At 45.9% G+C, this 22746-nt stretch overlaps 1 long non-coding RNA gene across 1 annotated transcript; it reads right to left on the bottom strand.

Moving 5' to 3' along the window:
• Positions 1-10710: 10710 nt before the first annotated feature.
• LOC129049198 (uncharacterized) lies at positions 10711-17461 on the bottom strand. Its single transcript, XR_008512061.1, has 3 exons — positions 17180-17461; positions 13723-13981; positions 10711-12187 (listed from the first exon to the last, which is right to left on the bottom strand). It is a non-coding gene; the product is annotated as an uncharacterized LOC129049198 (long non-coding RNA).
• Positions 17462-22746: the final 5285 nt, after the last annotated feature.

Raw genomic sequence — 22746 nt, 5'->3', positions numbered from 1 at the left:
AAGAGCAAAACTCAGTCTCAAAAAAAAAAAAAAGAATAAAAATAATAAAAATTAAAAAATCAACATTAAGAGGAAAAAAAAACATGCATGAGGAAAGCCAGGATTATCTTTCTATTCTCTAAAATAACTATTTTACAACATTGTCGTTATGTGAACAGGTAAGATGGAATGCAGTCAAAACTGTAGGAAAAAATAGTGTTCTTGAGGTGACTCAGGTAGTTAATTAGCAGAGAAAATATTATGTTATTTTAACGGATTTTGTGGTTTGTGGTATTTGTCAGCTTTTTAAAAATTTGTCAATACTCATTTCATACCTAAGCTTGTACTTGTAATTTTGTACTCTTTTCCTTAACAAGCCTCTCTGAAATTGGGTAAGCCGTGACACCCACAACAGCTGAATTTTCCCCCAGAAGAGAGTTTACACCCACTTCAGTGAGAACGCTTTTTTGTTGGTGTTTTAGCTGAAGACTGACTGGCCATGTTGAGTGACACTTTCTGGGCAATGTCATTAATCGGCCCCCAGAAGCAGGAACTCCAGCATCCGTGGAGAATCAGTTGATGCACAGGTCCGGGTGCCTTGCACAAGGATTAGTGATTCATCTCCAGGGGTAATGAAAGTGAATGTGGTGTTTCCTTTTGATTCCTTGCAGTTCTCTTTCCAAATATCATGAATGTGAAGTTACTTCCTAACGGTAACTGAAAGGCCAAGGAAAGAGCTTTCACTTTTGGCCTTTCTGGCCTCAAAACCTCAGTTGGCTACAGTCTAGTTGCATTGGGTGCACTGACTGTGGTCTGGGAGAGTCACTGTCTCATCTCCTACATGCCCCTTTCATGCTTCTCTGCTCCACGACATGAGATGTTGGATGGAGTAAGGCAGTTCCAGCAAAGGAAATAGGCTGAATTTTAAAGATGATCTTGGCTAGTGTAATCCCCTTCCCTTGGAAATGAAGCTGGAGGGGGTGGGGAGGTGAGGATGGGTCAAAGGTGGAGAGAAGGATGGAGCCTGCTTGTGGACCACGGCGTGTCATTCCCCACTGCTGTGACCGAGTCCAAGACACAGAATCTCTCACGTGAACCTTTGTGATACTTAAGAGTCCCCCAGATGAGGCTTGCCCCTACCCCCAGCCCAGTCTCCATGGAAGGGCCAGAGCTGTTTTTTATAATAAGATCATATCACACTTCTGCTTAAAATCCTCCAGTGGCTGCCCATGGCAATGACAACAAAAGGCACACTCTATACTGTGGCCTAGGAGACCTCCCACAGTGTGGCCACTGCTTCTGCTTCTGCTGACCACACATCCCCCACAACCCAGTCCCAGGCCAGTCCGCGCTTTAGCCTCTCCCTCCCTCCCTTCCTTCTTTCCTTCCCTCCCTCCCCCTTTTGTCTCTCTACCTTTCTCCCTTCCTCCCTCCCTCCCTTCTTTCTTTCCCTCCCTCCCCCTTTTGTCTCTCTGCCTACCTTTCTCCCTTCCCTCTCCTCCCCTCCCCTCCCCTCTCCTCCCCAACCCTTCTCTCTTCCATCTTTTTCTTTATAACAGCTTTATTGAGATCTCATTCACATACCATACCATATCACCTATGTAAAGTATGCAATTCAATGATTTTTAGTATATTTGCAGTTGTGCAACCAGCACAATAAATTTTAGAACATTTTCATCACTCTGAAAAGAAACTCTGTACCCATTAACATCCCTCTTATTTACCCAACCCTCCCTAACCCCAAGCCCTAGGTTACCCCTAATCTATTTTCTATCTTTATAGATTTGCTTATTCATATATTCTTTCTAAATGCGATAATACCATATACAGGCTTTTGTGCCTGGCTTCTCTTACTTAGCATAGTATTTCTGAGGCTCATTCATATTGAAGCATATATCCGAATTTTATTCATTTGGCTGAATAATATTCCATCGTATGGGTATTCCACATTTTATTTATCCATTCATCAATTGATGGACATTTGGATTTTTTCCACGTTTTGGCTATTATGAATGATGTTGCTATGAACATTTGTGTGTAAGTTTTTGTGTAGACATACGTCAATTCTCTTAGGTAAACACCTAGGATTAGAACTGCTGGATCCTGTGATAACTCTATGGTTAACATTTTGAGGACTGACAGACTCTTTTCCAGAGTGGTTGAACCATTTTACATTCCCACTAGCAATACAGAGTATCAGGGTTCCAACTTCTCTACACCCTCATCAATAATTATTTGGCTTTTTAAAAACAGTCATTCTAGTGGGTGTGAAATGGTATGTCATTGTGGTTTTTATTTGAATGTCCCTCATGTTATGCATCTTTTGTTGTGCTTATTGGACATTTTGTGTATCTTAAAATATTTGTTCAGATCCTTAATCCATTTTTTTTCTTTTTTTTGGAGACAGAGTCTTGCTCTGTTGCCAGGCTGGAGTGCAGTGGCGCAATCTTGGCTCACTGCAACCTCTGCCTCCCGGGTTCAAGTGGTTCTCCTGCCTCAGCCTCCCAAGTAGCTGGGACTACAGCTGCCCACTATCACGCCCAGTTAATATTTGTATTTTTAGTAGAGGTGGGGTTTCACCATGTTGGCCAGGCTGGTCTTGAACTCTTGACCTCAAGTGATCCACCTGGCTCGGCCTCCCAAAGTGCATGGATTACAGGCATGAGCCACGGCACCCGGCCTATTGACCCATTTTTTAAATCGGGTTGTTTTCTTTTTGTTGTTGAGTCATGAGAGTTCTTTATATATTGTGGAGACTAGACCCTTATCGGACATATTTGCAAGTATTTTCTCCCATTCTGTGGGTTGTCCTTTCACTTTTGATGGTGTCCGCTGACGCAAACATTTCTAATTTTTATTAAGTCCAATTATCCATTTTTTCTTCTGTTGTGTATGTTTTTGATGTCATACCTAAGAAAGCTTTGCTTAAACCAAGGTTATGGAAACTTACTCCTACATTTTCTTCTAAGAATTTTATAATTTTGGTTCTCACATGGAGGTCTATGATTTGAGTTAATGTGTGAATATGATATAGGGGTCCAACTTCATTCTTTCACATGTGGATATCCAATTGTCCCAGATCCTTTTGCGAAGGACTATTCTTTCCCCCATTGAATTGTCTTGGCATTCTTAGTCACATCATTCTATTCCCCCATTTAAACAATGTAATAGATTATATTAGAATAGACAATATCAAAGTATAGTTAACCATGGACTCTGAAGCCAGACCTGCTGTACTGAACCTCCACAGTGTGACCACTTACTAGCTATGTGGCCTCTGGCAAATCACTTCTCTGTGCCTCAGTTTTTACACCTGAATAATATGTTCTTCATAGAGCTATTGTAAATATTAAATGGGTTAAAAAAATTAAATGGGTTGGTATATGTAAAGCACTTAAGATCAGGTGTGGTGGCTCATGCCTGTAATCCCAGCACTTTGGGAGGCTGAGGCAGGGGGATCACTTGAGCTCAGGAGTTCAAAACCAGCCTGGACAACATGGCAAAACCCCATCTCTATAAAAAACACAAAAATTAGCCAGTCATGGTGGTATGCACCTGTAGTCTCAACTACTCAGGAGGCTGAGGTGGGAGGATTGCTTGAGCCCCGGAGGTGGAGGTTGCAGGGAGCCGAGATCATGACATGACACTCCAGCCTGAGTGACAGAGCCAAATCCTGTCTCACAAATAAATAAATAAAGCTAAAAAGCACTTAAAACAATGCCTGGCAGGTGATAAAGACCTTGTAAGTATTTTGCTATACGATTTCTGCAAAAAATTTTTGCTCAGTTTCTGCCATTGTGAAGAAAATAATGTTTATGAATCTGAATCACAAGGTATGATTTCTTATTGACCATGTTTGTATCAGTAGATTGCTAAAATAATGCCACATAACAATCATAAAAGTCTTGGTGGCACACAGCATGAGGCATTTATTTCTCTTTTTTTTTTTTTTTTGAGATGGAGTCTCACTCTGTCACTAGGCTGCAGCGCAGTGGTGCGATCTCAGCTCACTGCAACCTCCGCCACCCAGGTTCAAGTGATTCTCCTGCCTCAGCCTCCTGAGTAGCTGAAATTACAGCTGCGAGCCACCATGCCCAGCTAATTTTTGTATTTTTAGTAGAGATGGGGTTTCACCACGTTGGCCAGGATGGTCTCCATCTCTTGACCTCGTGATCCGCCCGCCTCGGCCTCCCAAAGTGTGACGCATTTATTTCCCATGAGTTTGGGGGTGGCTGGGCAGCTCCGCTGATCTTATCTGGGCTCACTCACTCCTCTGTGGATCAGCTGATAATCAGCTAATCTAGGCTGGGCTTGGCTGAGCAGGTCTGCTTCAAGCTTCAGGTCTTGCCAAGCTTGGCTCCTCATCACTGGACTTGGTTCTGCTCCATATGTCTTCTATTTGGGTCTAGTCTAAAGGGTAGCAGCTTCCTGGGGGAAGCTCTTCTTATCATAATGTTAAAGGCACAAAAGGGCAAACTTAATCCTCTAAGCACATTTGAAGTCTCTGCTTGTCTCGTGTCTGCTAACATCCTATTGGCTGAATGACAAGGTCAGAGAAGTTCACTCCCACAGTCTCATTGATCAAAGCCAGTCACAGGACTCAGCCCAACATCAGTTAGATACAAAACAGCAATCTGTTGAGCAATAATCTAATAGTCCTAGTCAGAAGAGTTTGAGAAGCATTGCTCTAAAGCAGGAGTCAGCAAACTACTGCCTGCAGGGCAAATTGGACCCACCACTTTCTTTTTATATAAAGTTTTACTGAAACCCAGCCTTGCCCGTTTATCTATGGCTGCTTTTGTGATACAATAGCAGGACTGAGTGGTTGCAATAGAGACCTCATGACCCGCAAAACCTAAAATATTTGCTACCTGGTCCTTTACAGGAAAAGTTTGCTCACCTCTGTTCTTTTTTTTTTTGAGATGGAGTCTTGCTCTGTTGCCCAGGCTGGAGTGCAATGGCGTGATCTTGGCTCACTGCAACCTCCGTGCCTCACTGTTAAAGCAATTCTCCTACCTCAGCCTCCCCAGTAGCTGGGATTACAGGCGCCCACCACCACACCCAGCTAATTTTTGTATTTTTGTGTTTTTAGGTTTTGTCATGTTGGCCAGGCTGGTCTCAAACTCCTGACCTCAGGTAATCCGCCCACCTAGGCCTCCCAAAGTGCTGGGATTACAGGCATGAACCACAGCGCCTGGCCCACCCCTGCTCTTAAGAAGGAAAGTTTAGGAACTGATGAGAATTCAGCATCAAATCAAATAAAATAATCAAGGAGCTCCTTCTAAATGCCAGACACTGGTGAATGCTGCTCAACGACTATTTGATTTAATTTGATGCTCTACTCTCATCCCTGCAGAGAAATGAGTGTTTCCTAGTTTGCAATAATCACTTGTGTGGTAAGAGAGAGTCCCATTCTGGTCTGGCACTTGGGTCTGTATCAGAGCCTCGTCATTGTAATTCGTATGCTGACTTTCCTATTCTTGTTCTGTAAGGAGTTAAATATTGCAAGCTTTGGTTAAAAGACATGCTACTGGCCAGGCACGGTGGCTCACACCTGTAATCCCAACACTTTGGGAGGTTGAAGTGGATCACTTGAGCTCAGGAGTTCCAGACCAGCCTGGGCAACATGGCGAAACCCTGTCCCTATGGAAAAAAAAAAATTAACCGGGTATGGTTGCACATGCCTGTAGTCCCAGCTACTTGGGAGGCTGAGGTGGGAGGATCACTTGAGCCCAGGAAGTTGAGGCTGCAGTGAGAAAGCAGTGATTGTGCTACTGCACTTCAGCCCGAGCAACAGAGACTCTGTCTCAAAAAAAAAAATTAATAAGAATAAGAATAAGATATACTACCTTTGAAATAATGATGCTCAAAGTAAAAAAAAAAAAAAAAAAACTGTAAGAAAATTATACAGTCATCCAAATAAAACAAGATTTTTGAAACTTTACTGGACTACAACCCTCCCAAAACTATAATCTTAGGTTGAAATCCAATATAAAAAACTGATCTAAGTGGAGTTGCTAAGGTTCACTGGTAGGTGGGAGGGGACTTGGGCTCAGGGCCACATCCATTAAGCAAGTTCCCCCATGCCACACCCATGGTCCTCTCAGAAGTCCCAGAAACTAGGACATGCCAGGGCTCTTCGAAAATTAATTTTGCCTTTGTGGATTTTCTAATGTCCAGAGGACAACTCTGGGTATACAAACAAACAAACAAAAAATTACTATGCAACCACTTTTTTTCCCTAAGCAATATTTCACTTATTGGAGTAACAAATTTAGAATCCAAGGTTTTCCTTCAAGCTTTTAAGTCACTTTTATAAATCTTTTTGGGCTATTTCTAGAGAAAATTTTACTAGCCTGTTTCATGGGAGGCTTTGCTTAAGGGTTGGTTCCACTCAGACTTAATGAAACAACTCTAAGGGTTTTAAACTGCATTTGTAAATTTATTTGTGTTTCAGTGATACCTAACAGTTACAGCCCCTACCATGGGCAGACACTGTCCTAAACTAGCTGGGCACGGTGGCTCACACCTGTAATCCCAGCACTCTGGGAGGCCAAGGCGGGCAGATTACCTGAGGTCAGGAGTTTGAGACCAGCCTGGCCAACACTGTAAAACCCCGTCTCTACTAATAATACAAAAATTAGCCAGGTGTGGTGGCGTGGCCTGTAATCCCAGCTACTCGGGAGGCTGAGGCAGGAGAACTGCTTGAACCTGGGAGGTGGAGGTTGCAGTGAGCTGAGATCACACCACTGCAGCCTGGGTGACAGAGCTAGACTCCATCTTAAAAAAAAAAAATAATAATAATAATAATTTATACCAGTAACTCCTTTAATTCTCATATCTTATATTATTATCATCTCCATTTCATATACAGGGAAACTGAGGTATACAGAATAATTCTCACAGTCATATAGCTAATAATATGTGGGCTACTTTTTGAACTAGCTGTCATTGAAAAGCAAATCAAATATATTAAATTTATAAACACAGTTAAAAACCCTTCAAGTTGTTTAATTAAGTCTGAGTGGAACCAACCCTTAAGCAAAGCCTCCAATAAAACAGATTGTGCCCCAGATTCCAGGTTTCCGTGCTTACCTTTTACATTAAGAAGCTGACTACAAATTAACTAAAAAGAAAAATCCCTGACTCCTTAGTCATTTTTGTAAAACTAATATTATACTTATAAATATAGCATAAAAGTTTCAAATTATTTTATATATTCCAAAACTTACTTTTTATTTTTATTTTTGTGTATTTCTGCTGTTTAATATTTTTTATAGAGACAGGGTCTTGCTATGTTGCTCAGGCTGGTCTCCAACTCCTGGCCTCAGGCAATCCTCCCAGCTTGGCCTCCCAAAGTGTTGGGTTTATAGGCATGAGCCACCCCACTTGGCCTACAGATTCTTTTCTAATTCTCTTACAAAAATTTCTTGACCAGGCACAGTGGCTCATGCCTGTAATCTCAGCACTTTGGGAGGCTGAGGCGGGTGGATCACGAGGTCAGGAGATCGAGACCATCCTGGCTAACACAGTGAAACCCCATCTCTACTAAAAATACAAAAAAAAAAAAAAAAAAAATTTGCCAGGCGTGGTGGCGGGCACCTGTAGTCCCAGCTACTCGGGAGGCTGAGGTGGGAGAATGACGTGAACCCAGGAGGTGGAGCTCGCAGTGAGCTGAGATCATGCCACTGCACTCCAGCCTGGGTGACAGAGTGAGACTCCATCTCAAAAAAAAACCAAAAAACAAAAAACAGAAAAAAAAAAAACCCTCAATATAGCAAGTTGTTCTTCAATATGCCAAATTCATTTAAACATTTAAGTGCTTAAAATATCAAACATATGGATTATTTTCAAATTTTATGTATATTTTTAAAAGACAACACTATAGATTTGACATACTCCATCACCTTTATATTCTAAATCTTTAGATTCTAAATCTCCCCTGTGTGGAAGACATTCAGCTATTACGGAAATTCCCATGTCCTCCCATGCTGGGAAGGAGTGTCGAGGGGAGTGAGCAATGGAGTTGGTGCTGCTGAATGTCTGATAAGAACTGAAAATTAACCACTGCATTTGGCCAAGTGGAGGTCATAGTGACCTTGACAAGAGCTGATGTTGATGGTTTGATGAAATGAAGGTGTAAATAAAAAGGATACACGAGAGAAGAAGAGGAGAGGATAAGGAGGCAAGTCTTTTTGCCATTAAAGGAGCTGGAAACTGGGACAATAGCTGGAGGGAGATGTGGGGTCAAATAAGTTTTTTTGTTTTTTTTTTTGAGACAGATTCTTGCTCTGTCACCCAGGCTGGAGTGCAGTGGTGCAAACTCAGCTCACTAAAACCTCCATCTTCCAGGTTCCAGCAATTCTCCTGCCTCAGCCTCCCAAGTAGCTGGGATTACAGGCACCTGCCACCACACCAGGCTAATTTTTTGTATTTTTAGTAGAGATGGGGTTTCACTATGTTGGCCAGGCTGGTCTCGAACTCCTGATCTTGAGTGATCCACCAGCCTTCCTCCCAAAGTGCTGGGATTACAGGCGTGAGCCACTGCGCCTGGCCCCGAGGAAGACTTTTTTTAACGGAATTTATTGTAAATAAGTTGATAGGGTGGGAAAGGATGAATTCAGGAGAAAAGAGGCAAGTGACATTCCTGGGTAGGCAGAAGAGTTGCAATCTACTCTCCAAGTGAGGGAACTGACCTTGGAAAGGCACAGGAACAGTTGGACCGTGGTCACTGGAGGGAAAGTAGAATAGAAGGACACAGGAACTGCTAGATGTGCTGGAAGCAGGTGCAAGTTTTTTCTGATTGCTCCTGTTTTCTCCAGAAAATAGGAAGTGAGGTTCTCAGTGCAGCACGTTGGGGAAGGATGTATTGACAGTTTGAGGAAAGGGAAAGCGTGAGATCGTCCTTTGGGAAAGTGGGAGAGTAATAGGATCACGGAAATGTAATGGGATTATCCATTAGCCTGAAGGGCTGTTGGTATACGAAGACTATCTGAAGCCTTGGGACTGGATGAGAGCAGTACGGAGTGAGTTAGGACAGAGGAGAGGACAGGGCTGAGGATGGAGCCTGGCTGGCAGAGCTCGCCGTAGAGCCAAAACGATTAGATCTGTGTGCAACATTATTTAATCCAGCAAACCACAGGGATTAGAGGGAATTCCCACTTCTCCAAACTTAGTTAATAATTGATCACTCACTTACCAGTCGGATCAAGTTCAATGGTTTACTTTCCCGACCAGGGAATGCTTTTGTGATACATTTTCCCCCACACAAATGGATGTCTGGTGCCTGCTGCCTTCCAAAGATATTACTTATATTTCCTGAAAGTCAGAGCAACAAGGGACTTCAAACGCTATTATCAGTTAGGGCTGCAAAGCCAAACACAGCTGTAGGCTTTCAGAACCAATGAACACATCAGGTTTCATTAGAAACTGGAGAAGCCATGGCTTCTGGTGATAAGTATCACTGGAGCAATATACTGAAATGTCAATATCTGCACAAGGGAGCTAATTAAAAATAGGCAAACCATTTGCTCATAAAGGTTCTGGTTTTTCCTTCTGATATCAAATGCTTTCCAGTTGCTTCCAGCAGAACTCTTCCTCAGGTCCATCATCCCACCCCATTCCAATCCTATCTGTGCAGATACTCAGTTCACTTCACCATCTTTTCTTGGTCAGAGGTTTCAGTCTAGACCAAGGATTCTCAGTGTCAGCACTACTGACATTTTGGGCTGGGTAATTCTTAGTTGTGGGGCTGTCCTGTGCATTGTATTGTAAGATATTTAGCAGCATCTCTGGCCTCTACCCACTAGATACCAGTAGCACTTCTCCCTCCTCAGGTTTGACAATCAGAAATGTTTCCTGACATTGCCAAATGTCCCCTGAGGGGCAAATTTGACTCTGATGGAGGACCATTGGTCTAACTATTAGACTTAGAAACACTGGGACCCACAGGTACCCAAGTTAGAGCTTCATATGGAATCTCCCATGGTAACCCTGACAGTATAAATTAAGTCTGGTAGACCAGGGCAGGAGATGACAACTTCAGAAGTGAGAAATTAGACACTTCGCTTCTGCATAGAATGTGCAGTTAGCTGGCTAATCCCATTTAAACAAAAAAAGGAGAAGAACTTGTCACATTTTCACCCTTCTCACCAATTGCTGTGAAGATTCTCAGGATATGATAATTAGTTGCCAACAGCATGAAAAGATAAAATGCATAGAATGTTAGAATTGGGAAAATGCACAGGGAAATATAAAGAGGGAAAGAAGGGAGGGAGGGAGAGAGGGAAGAAAAAAGGAAAGGAGGGAGGGAGAGAGGTATAGAAGGAGGGAGGAAAGGAAAGAAAGAAGAAAGAAGGAAGAAAGGGAGGGAGATCGAGGGAAGGAGAGAAAGAAATGGCACAGAACCCAAATGCAAAGTCAGAGTTCAACTATACCAAGTCTTAATCTATGATAGCAAAATGATGTCTGCATTCAAATCCAAGTTGTCGGGGCCAGGTGTGGTAGCTCATGCCTGTAATCTCAGCACTTTGGTAGGCCAAGGCGGGCGGCTCACCTGAAGTCAGGAGTTTGAGAACAGCCTGGTCAACATGGTGAAACCTGTCTCTACTGAAGATACAAAAATTAGCTGGGCAAGGTGGTACACGCCCATAATCCCAGCTACTGGGGAGGCTGAGGCATGGGAATTGTTTGAACCGGAGAGGAGAAGGTTGCAGTGAGCTGAGATCACACCACTGCACTTAAAAAAACAAAACAAAACAAAACAAAACCTTAGCCTGGCACCCAGGCCCTAAACAATCTATCTCTCACAGACCTGCTCCCACTACATACTTGAATCTTCACCCTATTCCATCTGCTCCACTTACATCTCTGCAGACACCTCGATCATCACTATTCCTAAATCTTTACACATACACGTGCTCCATCCAGCCTTGCTTGAAGGTTAAGAATTCTTTCAAATGCTTAACCTTCAAGACTGTCAACAGTTCCCACCTCCTTCATTCACTCACCCACTTTAGCATAACGAGGGGCTGAAGCCAGGGTAGATGGTAACAGCTAACAACTCTACAGCACTTACCATGGACCGGACACTGCTCTAGGCAAGCTTCGTTTTGGATGTCAAAGGGGATTTTGTTTCCAGGGATGCCCACTGTGCTACACACGGCTACCCCCATGAAGCAGAAGCAGACCTACTGGGACCCGCCAGTGTCTGCCATTCTGACATTGGCAACCCTTAGTCTTCATGAGCAGAAGTGCAAGGCTAGAGAGCCCAGCCCGGGGGAGGTGGGCAGAAAGTAGCCTCTGTGGCTGGGTGCTGTGGCCCACGCCTGTAATCCCAGCACTTCGGGAGGCTGAGATGGGCAGATCACCTGAGGTCAGGAGTTTGAGACCAGCCTGGCCAAAATGGTGAAACCCTGTCTTTACTAAAAATACAAAAACTAGCCAGGCATGATGGTGGGCACCTGCATTCCCAGCTACTCGGGAAGCTGAGGCAGGAGAATCACAGGAACCCAGGAGGCAGAGGTTGCAGGGAGCCGAGATCACGCCATCATACTTCCAGCCTGGGCAACAGAGTGAGACTCCATCTCGAAGAAAAAAAAAAAAAGAGGCCAGGCACGGTGGCTCACGCCTGTAATCCCAGCACTTTGGGAGACCGAGGCGGGCGGATCACGAGGTCAGGAGATCAGACCATCCTGGCTAACATGGTGAAACCCCCTCTCTACTAAAAATACAAAAAAAAAAAATTAGCCGGGCCTGGCGGCATGCGCCTGTAGTCCCATCTGCTGGGGAGGCTGAGGCAGGAGAATGACGTGAACCTGGGAGGTGGAGCTTGCAGTGAGCCAAGATCACGCTGTGTCCGGAATTGGTGGGTTCTTGGTCTCCCTGACTTCAAGGATGAAGCCGCGGACCCTCGGGGTGAGTTACAGTTCTTAAAGGTGGCGTGTCCGGAGTTTGTTCCTTCTGATGTTCGGAAGTGTTCGGAGTTTTTTCCTTCTGGTGGGTTTGTGGTCTCGCTGGCTTAGGACTGAAGCTGCGGACCTTCGCCGTGAGTGTTACAGCTCTTAAGGCGACGCGTCTGGAATTGTTCTTTCCTCCTTGTGGGTTCGTGGTCTCGCTGGCTTCATGGGTGAAGCTGCAGACCTTGGCGGTGACTGTTACAGTTCATGAAGGGAGTGTGGACCCAAAGAGTGAACAGCGGCAAGATTTACTGCAGAGAGAAAGAACAAGGCTTCCACAGGGTGAAAGAGAACCCCCAGCAGGTCGCCACTACTGGCTCAGGCAGCCTGCTTTTATTCTCTTATCTGGCCCCACCCACATCCTACTGATTGGTCCATTTTGCAGAGAGCCGAGTGGTCTGTTTTGACAGGGTGCTGATTGGTGCGTTTACAATCCCCGGGCTAGACACAAAGGTTCTCCACATCCCCACTAGATTAGCTAGTTACTGAGTGTGGACACAAAGGTTCTCCAAGTCCCCATCAGAGTAGCTAGATACAGAGTGTCGATTGGTGCATTCACAAACCCTGAGCTAGACACAGGGTGCTGATTGGTGTGTTTACAAACCTTGAGCTAGATACAGAGTGCTGATTGGTGTATTTACAATCCCTTAGCTAGACATAAAGGTTCTCCACGTCCCCACCAGACTCAGGAGCCCAGCTGGCTTCACCCAGTGGATCCTTCACCAGGGCTGCAGGTGGAGCTGCCTGCCAGTCCCGCGCCCTGCGCCCGCACTCCTCAGCCCTTGGGTGGTGATGGGATTGGGTGCCGTGGAGCAGGGGGCGGCGCTCGTAAGGGAGGCTCAGGCCGCACAGGAGCCCACGGAGCGTGGGGGAGGCTCAGGCATGGCAGGCTGCCGGTCTGGAGCCCTGCTCCGAGGGAAGGTAGCTAAGGCCCGGCGAGAAATCGAGCACAGCAGCTGCTGGCCCAGGTGCTAAGCCCCTCACTGCCCGGGGCCGGTGGGGCCGCCGGGCCGCTCCGAGTGCGTGGTCCGCCGAGCCCACGCCCACCCGGAACTCGCGCTGGCCCGCAAGCACCGCGCGCAGCTCCGGTTCCCGCCCGCGCCTCTCCCTCCACACCTCCCCACAAGCTGAGGGAGCCGGCTCCGGCCTTGGCCAGCCCAGAAGGGGGCTCCCATCGTGCAGCGGCGGGCTGAAGGGCTCCTCAAGTGCCGCCAAAGTGGGAGCCCAGGCAGAGGAGGTGCCCAGAGTGAGCGAGGGCTGTGAGGACTGCCAGCACGCTGTCACCTCTCAACACCACTGCACTCCAGCCTGGGTGACAGAGCAAGCCTCCGTCTCAAAAAAAAAAAAAAAAAAGTGGCCTCTGTGACTGTGTGATTCAGCTGGGGGTGGGGGTTAGGACAGGGGTGGGGTGCAGGGAGCTGAGCTGCTCAAGTGGCAGGGCGTGGGGGAAGGGTTTGTCAGCCTGCAGTGACCTTAGGGTTGGAGAGGAAGCAGATTTTTGCTGCTCCTGCTGAAGGCTTCCTGAAGGCGGGGCTCCTGTTCTCTGCTATTCTTTGGCCTTCCTCTGGGCACAGGCTTAACCAAGGTGCTTACATGCCGGCTCCTTGATTCACCTTCTGAGCCTTTGATTTCACGGTAACTTCATTTTCCCGATGTGGAACCCAGCTCTCTGAAGAGCTAAGGCCAAGACCTCACCGTGTGAACTTCTGTAGTTTCTGGCTTCAATAGCCGAATTCACTTTGAATCTAAAATTGCTTTTTTGAATTTAGAATGCTCTCTTTGTTACCTCCTTTCTTATTTTCTGTTTTCTCTTCTCCTTGTCTCCTTGGAGTCTGCTCAGTTATCGAGGAACTGCAGTGCTACTTTCAGAAATGTTCTCGGGTCGAGTGCTGGGCGCGCTGGGTGACCGCAGCCAGGTCCTAGGCTCTTTCTGAACCAAACATCCAAACCCCAAGCCATGAGGGGAATTGTGTTCCCTTTTAGGAAGGATCCTGGTCTGCTTCGGGTGTCTGTGACTAAAGCCTGTCTTGTCCAATTCTCTCATTCTGGAAGACCAAGAGTAAGAAACATTCACTGGAAGATTGTGGAGGTTTAAGTAATGGGAAACGAGTGTCTCTGGTGAAACTATATTTCTATGGTCTCAGTTCCTGGCCTTCATCTTCTCTGCTTCCCCAACTAGGCTGTCCCCTCCCCTGCTTTCCCCAGACCCCATCACAGTGGTGTTGGAAAGTGGAATAGCCAGTGTCTGGGGAAGGAGGCTTTGGATTCTGAAAGTCCTGCCTTTAACTCCCGGCACCATCACTTGGGTTTATTATTCAGTTTCCCCATCTATAAAATGGGGACGATGATCGCTATTCCAGCGATTTGCTTGGAGGGTTGAATGAAACAACAGAGGTGTAAAGAGAACTTTTTATGTATCAGAATTCCTCTTAGGAAGCTAGAGGTGTCTTTGTTGAGAAAATACTTCGCTAAGTTCAAGTAGGAACAGAGATCCTTCTGGCCGGAGGTGGGCGGGAACGCTCCCAACAAGACAAAGGGAGGATTTTGTTTGCAACTCCAGGGAGGAAGTCCGGGGCCAGGAGAAGGCGGAAGACCAGTGCTCCAGGAATGACCCCTCCCTGAGGATACCGCGCTCCCATCCCCGCCCTCCACCACAATCTTGAATCAGGTTTACTGAATTCATGGAACACTTGAAGTAATGAGGAAAGCAGGGAGGGGCTAAGTTGTGTCTCTGGGGAGCTCTGAAACAAAACCATGGTAGCATTTCAGAATGAGACGGGATGGAAGCAAAGGACAGCTAAGGACGAAAGACAGCCCGCCGGGCTGGGCGCAGTGGCTCACGCCAGTAATCCCAACACTTTGGGAGGCCGAGGCAGGAGGATCACAAGGCCAGGAGTTCAAGACCAACCTGGCCAACATGGTGAAACACCGTCTCTACTACAAATACAAAAATTAGCCAGGTGTAGTGGCAGGCGCCTGTAATCCCAGCTACTCGGGAGGCTGAGGCAGAGAATTGCTTGAACCCAGGAGGCAGAGGTCGTGATGAGCTGAGATCATGCCATTGCACTCCAGCCTGGGCAACAGAGCGAGACTCTGTCCCAAAAAAAAAAAAAAAAAAAAAAAGACAAAAAAATACACAGGTACCCTCCTAAGAAGGGATTGGACTATCAAAGGCAGCAAATCTGAGAGGTACGGGCACCAGCCACAACCTGCTTATGCAAGAAAACAAATTGTAGTTTAGTATCATTAGCCCCTGTTTCGTGCCCTCCTAGGTCTTTCCATCTTGACCTTCTATCTGGTTAGACATTGCTTCCTTCAGGAAGCCTTCTCTGATTTTCCAAACGTGGGTAAGAACTGTACATTCTGAGCTCCCTTGTTCATTTTCATCCTGGAGATGTCACCCTGAGTTATAATTGCTCGTTTGGATGCCTGGTCTCTCCTACCAGACTATACACTCCATGGGGTGTACATCTTTTACACCACTGTGTTCCCAAACCTGGCATAGCACCTTGCATGTCTGTTTTCAATAAAATACATGTTCAGCAAATGACAGTCTCATAGAAAAAGCCCAGTCTTTGGTGTTCTATAAAACCTGGGTTCAGATCCTGACTCTGTCACTTAAAAGCTGTGTAACTCTGGGCATATTACTTAACCTCTCTGAGCCTCACTTATCATCTCTGTAAACGGGTATAAGGTACAGGGTCAGTGTGAGGACTAAATGGGAGGAAATGTGGAAAGTGTGGTGCCTGGCCACAGTCAGCACTCAGCAGATGTTGGGTTCTCATCTCTGTCTCCTATATTTAACACATCTATTCCTTCCACATGTCCCCACCAAGTCAAGGCCCTCGGCATCTTATAAAACCTCCTACTTGTTACCTTACTTCACACTGTCTCTCCCAGATGTATTAAGCTCTTCCTTTGTACCAGATACTGCTCTAAACTAGGTGTCAGCAGACTACAGCCTGTGAACCAAATCTAGCCCCACACCTGTTTTTGTATATAACGTCCATGAGCTAAGAAAGGTTTTCACATTTTTAAATGGTTAGGAAAAAACTAGAAATAATATTTCATGCCACATAAGAATTATTTGAAATTCAAATTTTAGTGCCCATAAATAAACTTTTTTTTTTCCGAGACAGCTTCTCACTCTGTTGCCTAGGCTGGTGTGTAGTGGTGTGATCATGGCTCACTGCAGCCTCGACATCCTGGGCGTAAGCCATCCTCCCACCTCAGCCTCCCGAGTAGCTGGTACTACCCATGCGCCACCGCACCAGGCTAATTTTAAACTTTTTTTGCAGAGATGGGGTTTAGCTATATTGCCTAGGCTGGTCTTGAACTCCTGGGCTGAAGTGATCCTCCTGCCTCTACCTCCTGAAGTGCTGAGATTATAGGCCTGAGCCACTGCACTCAGCCACAAATAAACTTTTATTGATATATAGCCATACAAATTATTTTTCATACTGTCCATGGCTGCTTGTCTCTTTGGGCTGCTACAATAAAATAGCGCCTTACAAACAACAGACATTTATGTCACACAGTTCTAGGAGTGCGGAAGCCCAAGATCAAGTCCCCAGCAGATTCAGTGTTGGGTGAGGGCTTTCTAGTTCGTAGAAAATTCATTTCTACTTCATTTCTAGATGATACCTTCTCCCTGTGTCCTCACGTAATGGGAGAGGCTAGCTAGCTCTCTGGGGCCTCTTTTACAAGGGCATTAGTCCCAGTCATGAAGGCTTTACCCTCATAGCCTAATCCCCTCCCCAAAGCCCCATCTCCTGATACTATCACCATGGGGGTTAGGATTTCAACATGCGAATTTGAATTTGGGGGGGACACAAAACATTCAGACCATATCCTCTACTTTTTTTTTTTTTTTTTTTTTTTTGAGGCAGAGTCTTGCTGTGTCACCCAGGCCGGAGGGCAGTGGTGCGATCTTGGCTCACTGCAACCTCGCCTCCTGGGTTCAAGTGATTCTCCTGCCTCAGCCTCCCAAGTAGCTGGGATTACAGGTGTGCATCACCACGCTGGGCTGATTTTCATATTTTTAGTAGAGATAGGGTTTCGCCAGTTTGGCCAGGCTGGTCTTGAACTCCTGACCTCAGGTGATCCACCCGCCTCGGCCTCCCACAGTGCTAGGATTACAGGCGTGAGCCACGGCACCAGGCCCATAGCTTCTACTTTTGGACTACAATAGCAGAGTTGAGCAGTTGTTGCAGAGACCATATGGCCCACAAAGCCAAAAATACCATCTGGCCCTTTTTAGAAAACGTTTTCCAACCCCTGTCTAAGCAGTGCCCACATTGATGATTCTCAAGCCGTCATAAGCCATGTGAAGTCAGCCCAGTACTCCTCATTCTACAGTGGAGGAGCCCGAGGTGGAAAGAGGTTAAGTCCCGTGGCCACGGTCACACAGTGGTAGATGGTAGAGTTGGGGCCAAGCTCCCATTGCCTCTGAAAGAGGAGGTCACTGCTCAGGAGGCTGGGGACAACCCTAGACAGCCTCCATGCTGTGCTGGGGAGTCTGGCCTGGAAGGTTCTTGATCAGGAGAGTGACATCATAAAGTGAAACCCTAAGGTGATCACTATGGTCACTGACTTGCGGGAGAGAGTGGGTGGGAGAAGTGGGATCGAGGAAGGACTAAGAACTGGAATTTTGGAGCTGAACTTCCTGGTTTGGGTTGCAGCCAGCCACTGATCTCTGCCACCTTGGACAAATTAATTAGTGTCTCTCTGCCTAATTTCCTTCACTCTACAAAGAAGATAATAATAGAATCTGGATTCTACCTTATGGGGTTGTTGGAAAGATTAGAAAAGAAAATTCTGTCTTATTTATCTGCCTTTGAGCACAGAGAGGCCCTCAATCAGTGTTAGCTATGGTTATGCCTGTTATTCATCCCAAAGGGAATATATATATATGTGTATATATATGTGTGTGTGTGTATATATATATATTTAGATGGAGTCTTGCCCTGTTGCCTAGACTGGAGGCTGATGTGCAATGGCGTGATCTCGGCTAACTGCAACCTCCACCTCCTGGGTTCAAGCAATTCTCCTGCCTCAGCCTCCTGAGTAGTTGGGACTATCGGCGTGCACCACCATGCCCGGCTAATTTTTTTTTTTTTTTTTTTGTATTTTTAATAGAGACGAGGTTTCACCATGTTGGCCAGGCTGGTCTCAAACTCCTCACCTCAGGCGATCTGCCCACCTTGGCCTCCCAAAGTATTGGGATTATAGGCATAAGCTACCATGCCTGGCCTCATCCCAATAGGAATCTACTGCTCCCTCCGTTCCAGGTGCCATTCCAAGCAATCAGGATGCAAAAAGGAAGAAAGAAAAATGAACCAGGTCTGATTCCTGCCCATAAAGAGCACACAGCCCACTATGAGGGACAGAGGAGTACATGAGTACCTGGGGAGTGGTGTGACAAGTGCCAGAGTGGGCTATGGCGGAGAGCAGAGAGAGGAAACACCTTGTTCTACTTCTCCCTTCTGTGGCTAAGGTTCTACTCCTTCCTGAGCACACCAGGCATCCTGTTGGGTTTGCCCGAGGCCTCTTCTCCCCAGGCCCTGGAGCCAGCCTGAATGGGGAATAACCTGGGCACAGGCAGTTTTCCAGCGCCCTGGCTCGAGGCTGTGTCTGGAAGACTGTACAGTACATATCAGCCGGAAGTAGAGGGCCCCTGGGAGAACATGGGCAGGGGAATAGCTTGGTCACTTCCACTTACCAAATAGCAAAACAACAAATTCACAGCAAGGGATGTTGATGCCAAAAACCCGTCAGGTTCCAGCCTGGAATCTTGTATTTGTCATATGAGTATGCCCTTGAGGTGCTGCAAGAATCCACAGCAATTAAGAATGTGATCATAAAATGTGCCAGCAGCTCCTGCCTGCCTTGGTTTTTATTTTTATTTTTTTTATTTTTTGAGACGGAGTTGTGCTCTATTGCGGAGGCTGGAGTGCAGTGGCGCCATCTTGGCTCACAGCAATCTCCGCCTCTGGGTTCAAGCGATTCTCCTGCCTCAGCCTCTCCAGTAGCTGGGACTACAGGCACCTGCCACCACGCTTGGCTAATTTCTTTTTGTATTTTTGGTAGGGGTGGGGTTTCGCCATGTTGGCCAGGCTGGTCTCAAACTCGTGACCTCAGGTGATCCGCCCACCTCGGCCTCCCAAAGTTCTGGGATTACAGACATGAGCCACCACACCCGGCTGTTTTTTTTTTTTTTAAACTACCATTAATTAGTGTTTGGTTTGCCATTTACAAGTGTGTATTTATGTGTATACATATGTAGCTATGCATGGAAGAAAGACTGGAAAGATACACGGGTAATATTCGACTGGGGCGGCAGTGAGGCAATTGGGGAGTAGAAGGGAAAAGTGGAGGCTGTTTATTAGCATCCACTAGATGTTTCACCCCAAATCCTCATGCCTGTCCTTCCTCCTTGTGTAAAGTACTTCAAGTATATACATATTTCAAAAGCTCCCCCAAGTAATTCTGAAATATGTTCTTCCCTTTCACTCCACATCTCATGTCTAATTTATCCACATATATCAAATGTTAACAGTAGTTATATCTGAATATTGGGATTATAATGATTTTAAAACTTTTCTTTTTCTTCTTCTTCTTCTTTTTTTTTTTTCTTTGCTGGTGTTTAAAAATTCTACCATAGCTAGATGTGGTGGCACATGCCTGTAGTCCCAGCTACTCAGGAGGCTGAGCAGGGAGGATTGCTTGAGGCCAGGAATTCTGGGCTAAAGTGTGCTATGCCAATCAGGTGTCCGCACGAAGTTCAGCATAAATATGGTAATCTCCCGGGAGCAGGGGACCACCAGGTTGCCTAAGGAGGGGTGAATCAGCCCAGGTCAGAAACAGAGCAGGTCAAAACTCCCATGCTGATCATTAGTAGGATAGTGTCAGTGAATAGCCACTGCACTCCAGCCTGGGCAACATAGCAAGACCCTGTCTCTGAAAAAATAAAAATAAATTCTACCGTGAACATGTAAACTAGTATAATAGTTAAGTGTGTTGGTTCTAGAACCAAACTACCTGAGTTTAAACCTAATAGTGGTAGGTCACTGTACCTCAGTGATGTCATCTGTAAAAGGAGAAAAATAATAGCAGCTATCTAACTGGGCTGTTGTGAGAAGTAAATGACAATACAGATACAGCTCTTAAAATAATGCCTGGTACATGTGATGCTTAATATGAGTTACTCCTTACTACTAAAACATAAGGAAAATTAGCAATACATTTTAAAATTTAAGAACATTTTGAGCTGGATGTGGTGGCACATGCCTGTAATCCCAGTACTTTGGGAGGCTGAGGCGGGTAGATCACTTGAGGTCAGGAGTTCGAAAAATACTGCCTCTACTAAAAATACAAAAGTTAGTCAGGCATGGTGGTGCATACCTGTAATCCTAGCTACTCGGGAGGCTAAGCCAGGAGAATTGTTTGAACCTGGGGGGCTGCAGTGAGCCGAGAACCTTGAATCGCTTGAACCTGGGGGGCTGCAGGAAGCCAAGATCATGCCACTGCATTCTAGCCTGAGCGACAGAGCCAGACTCTGTCTCAAAAAACAAACAAAAAAGAACATTTGGAAATATATATATATATATATAAAGAAGAAAAGGAGGCCGGGTGCGGTGACTCGTGTCTGTAATCCCAACACTTTGAGAGGTTGAGGTGGGCAGATGACTAAGTCAGGAGTTCAAGACCAGCCTGCCAACATGGTGAAACCCTGTCTCTACTAAAAATCCAAAAATGAGCCAGGCATGGTGGTGCACGCCTGTAATCCCAGCTACTCAGGAGGCTGAGGCAGGAGAATCACTTGAACCTGGGAGGCGGAGGTTGCAGTGAGCCAAGATCGCACCATTGCGCTCCAGCCTGGGCAACAGAGCAAGACTCCATCTCAAAAAAAAAAAAAAAAAAAAAAAAAGAAAAAAGAAGAAGAAAAAAAAAAGAACCGATGATCTTGGCATGCCTTTGGATCTTACCTGAGCTGGATGGCAAGCCCAAGCCCTACTCTTCCCCATCTGTGAAGTGGGAAATCAATAGGCTCTACCCAATTCTGTTCTGGGTATCAGATGGGAGGGGAAGAGATGGGAAAGGGCTCTGAAAACATAAAGTGAAATTTTATAGTAAGGAGTGTTTATTGTAATTAGGAAGAGGATTATGCAGCACTGAAAAAAATAAAAGGCCAGGCGTGGTGACTCACGCCTGTAATCCCAGCACTTTGGGAGGCCGAGAGCAGCAGATCACTTGAGGTCAGTAGTTCGAGACCAGCCTGGCCAACATGGAGAAACCCTGTAAAGATACAAAACTTAGCCAGGTGTGGTGGCACATGCTTGTAACCCCAGCTACTCTGGAGGCTGAGGCAGGAGAATCGCTTGAACCCAGGAGACAGAGGTTGCAATGAGCCGAGATCACGCCACTGCACTCCAGCCTGGGCAACTGCACGAGACTCTGTCTCAAAAACAAAAACATAAAAACACACACCAGCAGCCAACTGCAAAGGCTGGTGGCAACAGGAAGGGGACGCTGGGCTTCCTCTTCCTGCTCTCTGGTTCCAGCCCAGAAACTACACCCTGGCTGGAGGAAAAAGATTGAACCTTACTAAAAGGCACACCAGCCATTCCTTTTTCTGTCAAACATTAAATGGTATCTGCTTTGCATATGCAATTCTCTTCCTTTCTTTCCATTCATTTTTGCCTTTGGCGTTTTTTTTGTTTTGTTTGTTTGTTTGTTTTGTTTTTGTAACATTATTTCTTAGCAAGTTACAGGCAACCCAAAAGCTAATACTCTAAACATTTATTAGGTGCCCATTATAGACCTGAATGTTTGTGTCTCCCAGCCCCAAATTCATATGTTGAAATCCTAACCTCCAGTGTAATGGCATTAGGAGCTGGGACCCTTGGGAGGTGATTAGGTCCTGAGAATGGAGCCTTCATGAATGGGATTAATGCCCTTATAAAAGGGATCCCAGAGAGCTCTGTCTGCTCTCTGCCATATGAGGATCCAACGAGAATACAGCCATCTACAAAAGAGGAAGCAACACTCGCCATTCATGGGATCTGACGGTGTCTTGATCTTGGGCTTTCCAGCACCTAGAACTGTGAGAAATAAAGTTCTGTAGCTTCAGCCACCCAGTCCATGGTCTTTGTTATGGCAGCCCAAACTGACTAAGAGAGTGCTAGGCATCATTCTCAGACTACATGTAGTAACTCATTTATCTTCTAAGCAACTCTAGGAGATAAATACCTTTTTATTATTTTAATTTTACAGGGAAGGAAACCAAGGCATAGAGAGGTTAAATAACTTGTGCAGTCTGTAGGTGGTAGATCTAAGGCTCAAATCCTAGCAGTGTGGCTGCAAACTCCTGATGCTCTTAGCCACTAAGACAATTAGAGAGCACAGGCTCCAGGAAGCCCGCCATAGAGCAATCCCTAAAATCTCAGCTGCCAACCCTGTGCAGAGGATTTGCTAAGACTGGGATGCAGGGGCCATATCTGCCCACTGCCCTCAGCCCTGAGACCCCTCTTTTGGGTTTACTAGTCCTGGAGAAGCCAGGAGGGAAGTCCAGGTAGTCTGATTCCACTGTCTGTCCTGCTCTCCATGACCTTAAACTGTCTCCCAAAGAGCACACATTAGTAAAGGATTTTCAGGAACAAATGCTGAAGAAGGGTGTTGCTATACTTGGAGACTTTGCCTTCAGAATCAGTTTCTACCCCATGCTTCCAGAAATTGATAAGGATGACTGTAAACACTCCAGAAGCAACTTGCCAATGACGCTGTGTTTCAGGGAGAAGGACTAGCCCTC

Source organism: Pongo abelii, chromosome 10 (genome assembly GCF_028885655.2).
Source record: "Pongo abelii isolate AG06213 chromosome 10, NHGRI_mPonAbe1-v2.0_pri, whole genome shotgun sequence".
NCBI lineage: Eukaryota > Metazoa > Chordata > Mammalia > Primates > Hominidae > Pongo > Pongo abelii.
The sequence above is the reverse complement of the archived record's forward strand: the minus strand, read 5'-3'. Positions and strand labels throughout refer to the sequence as shown.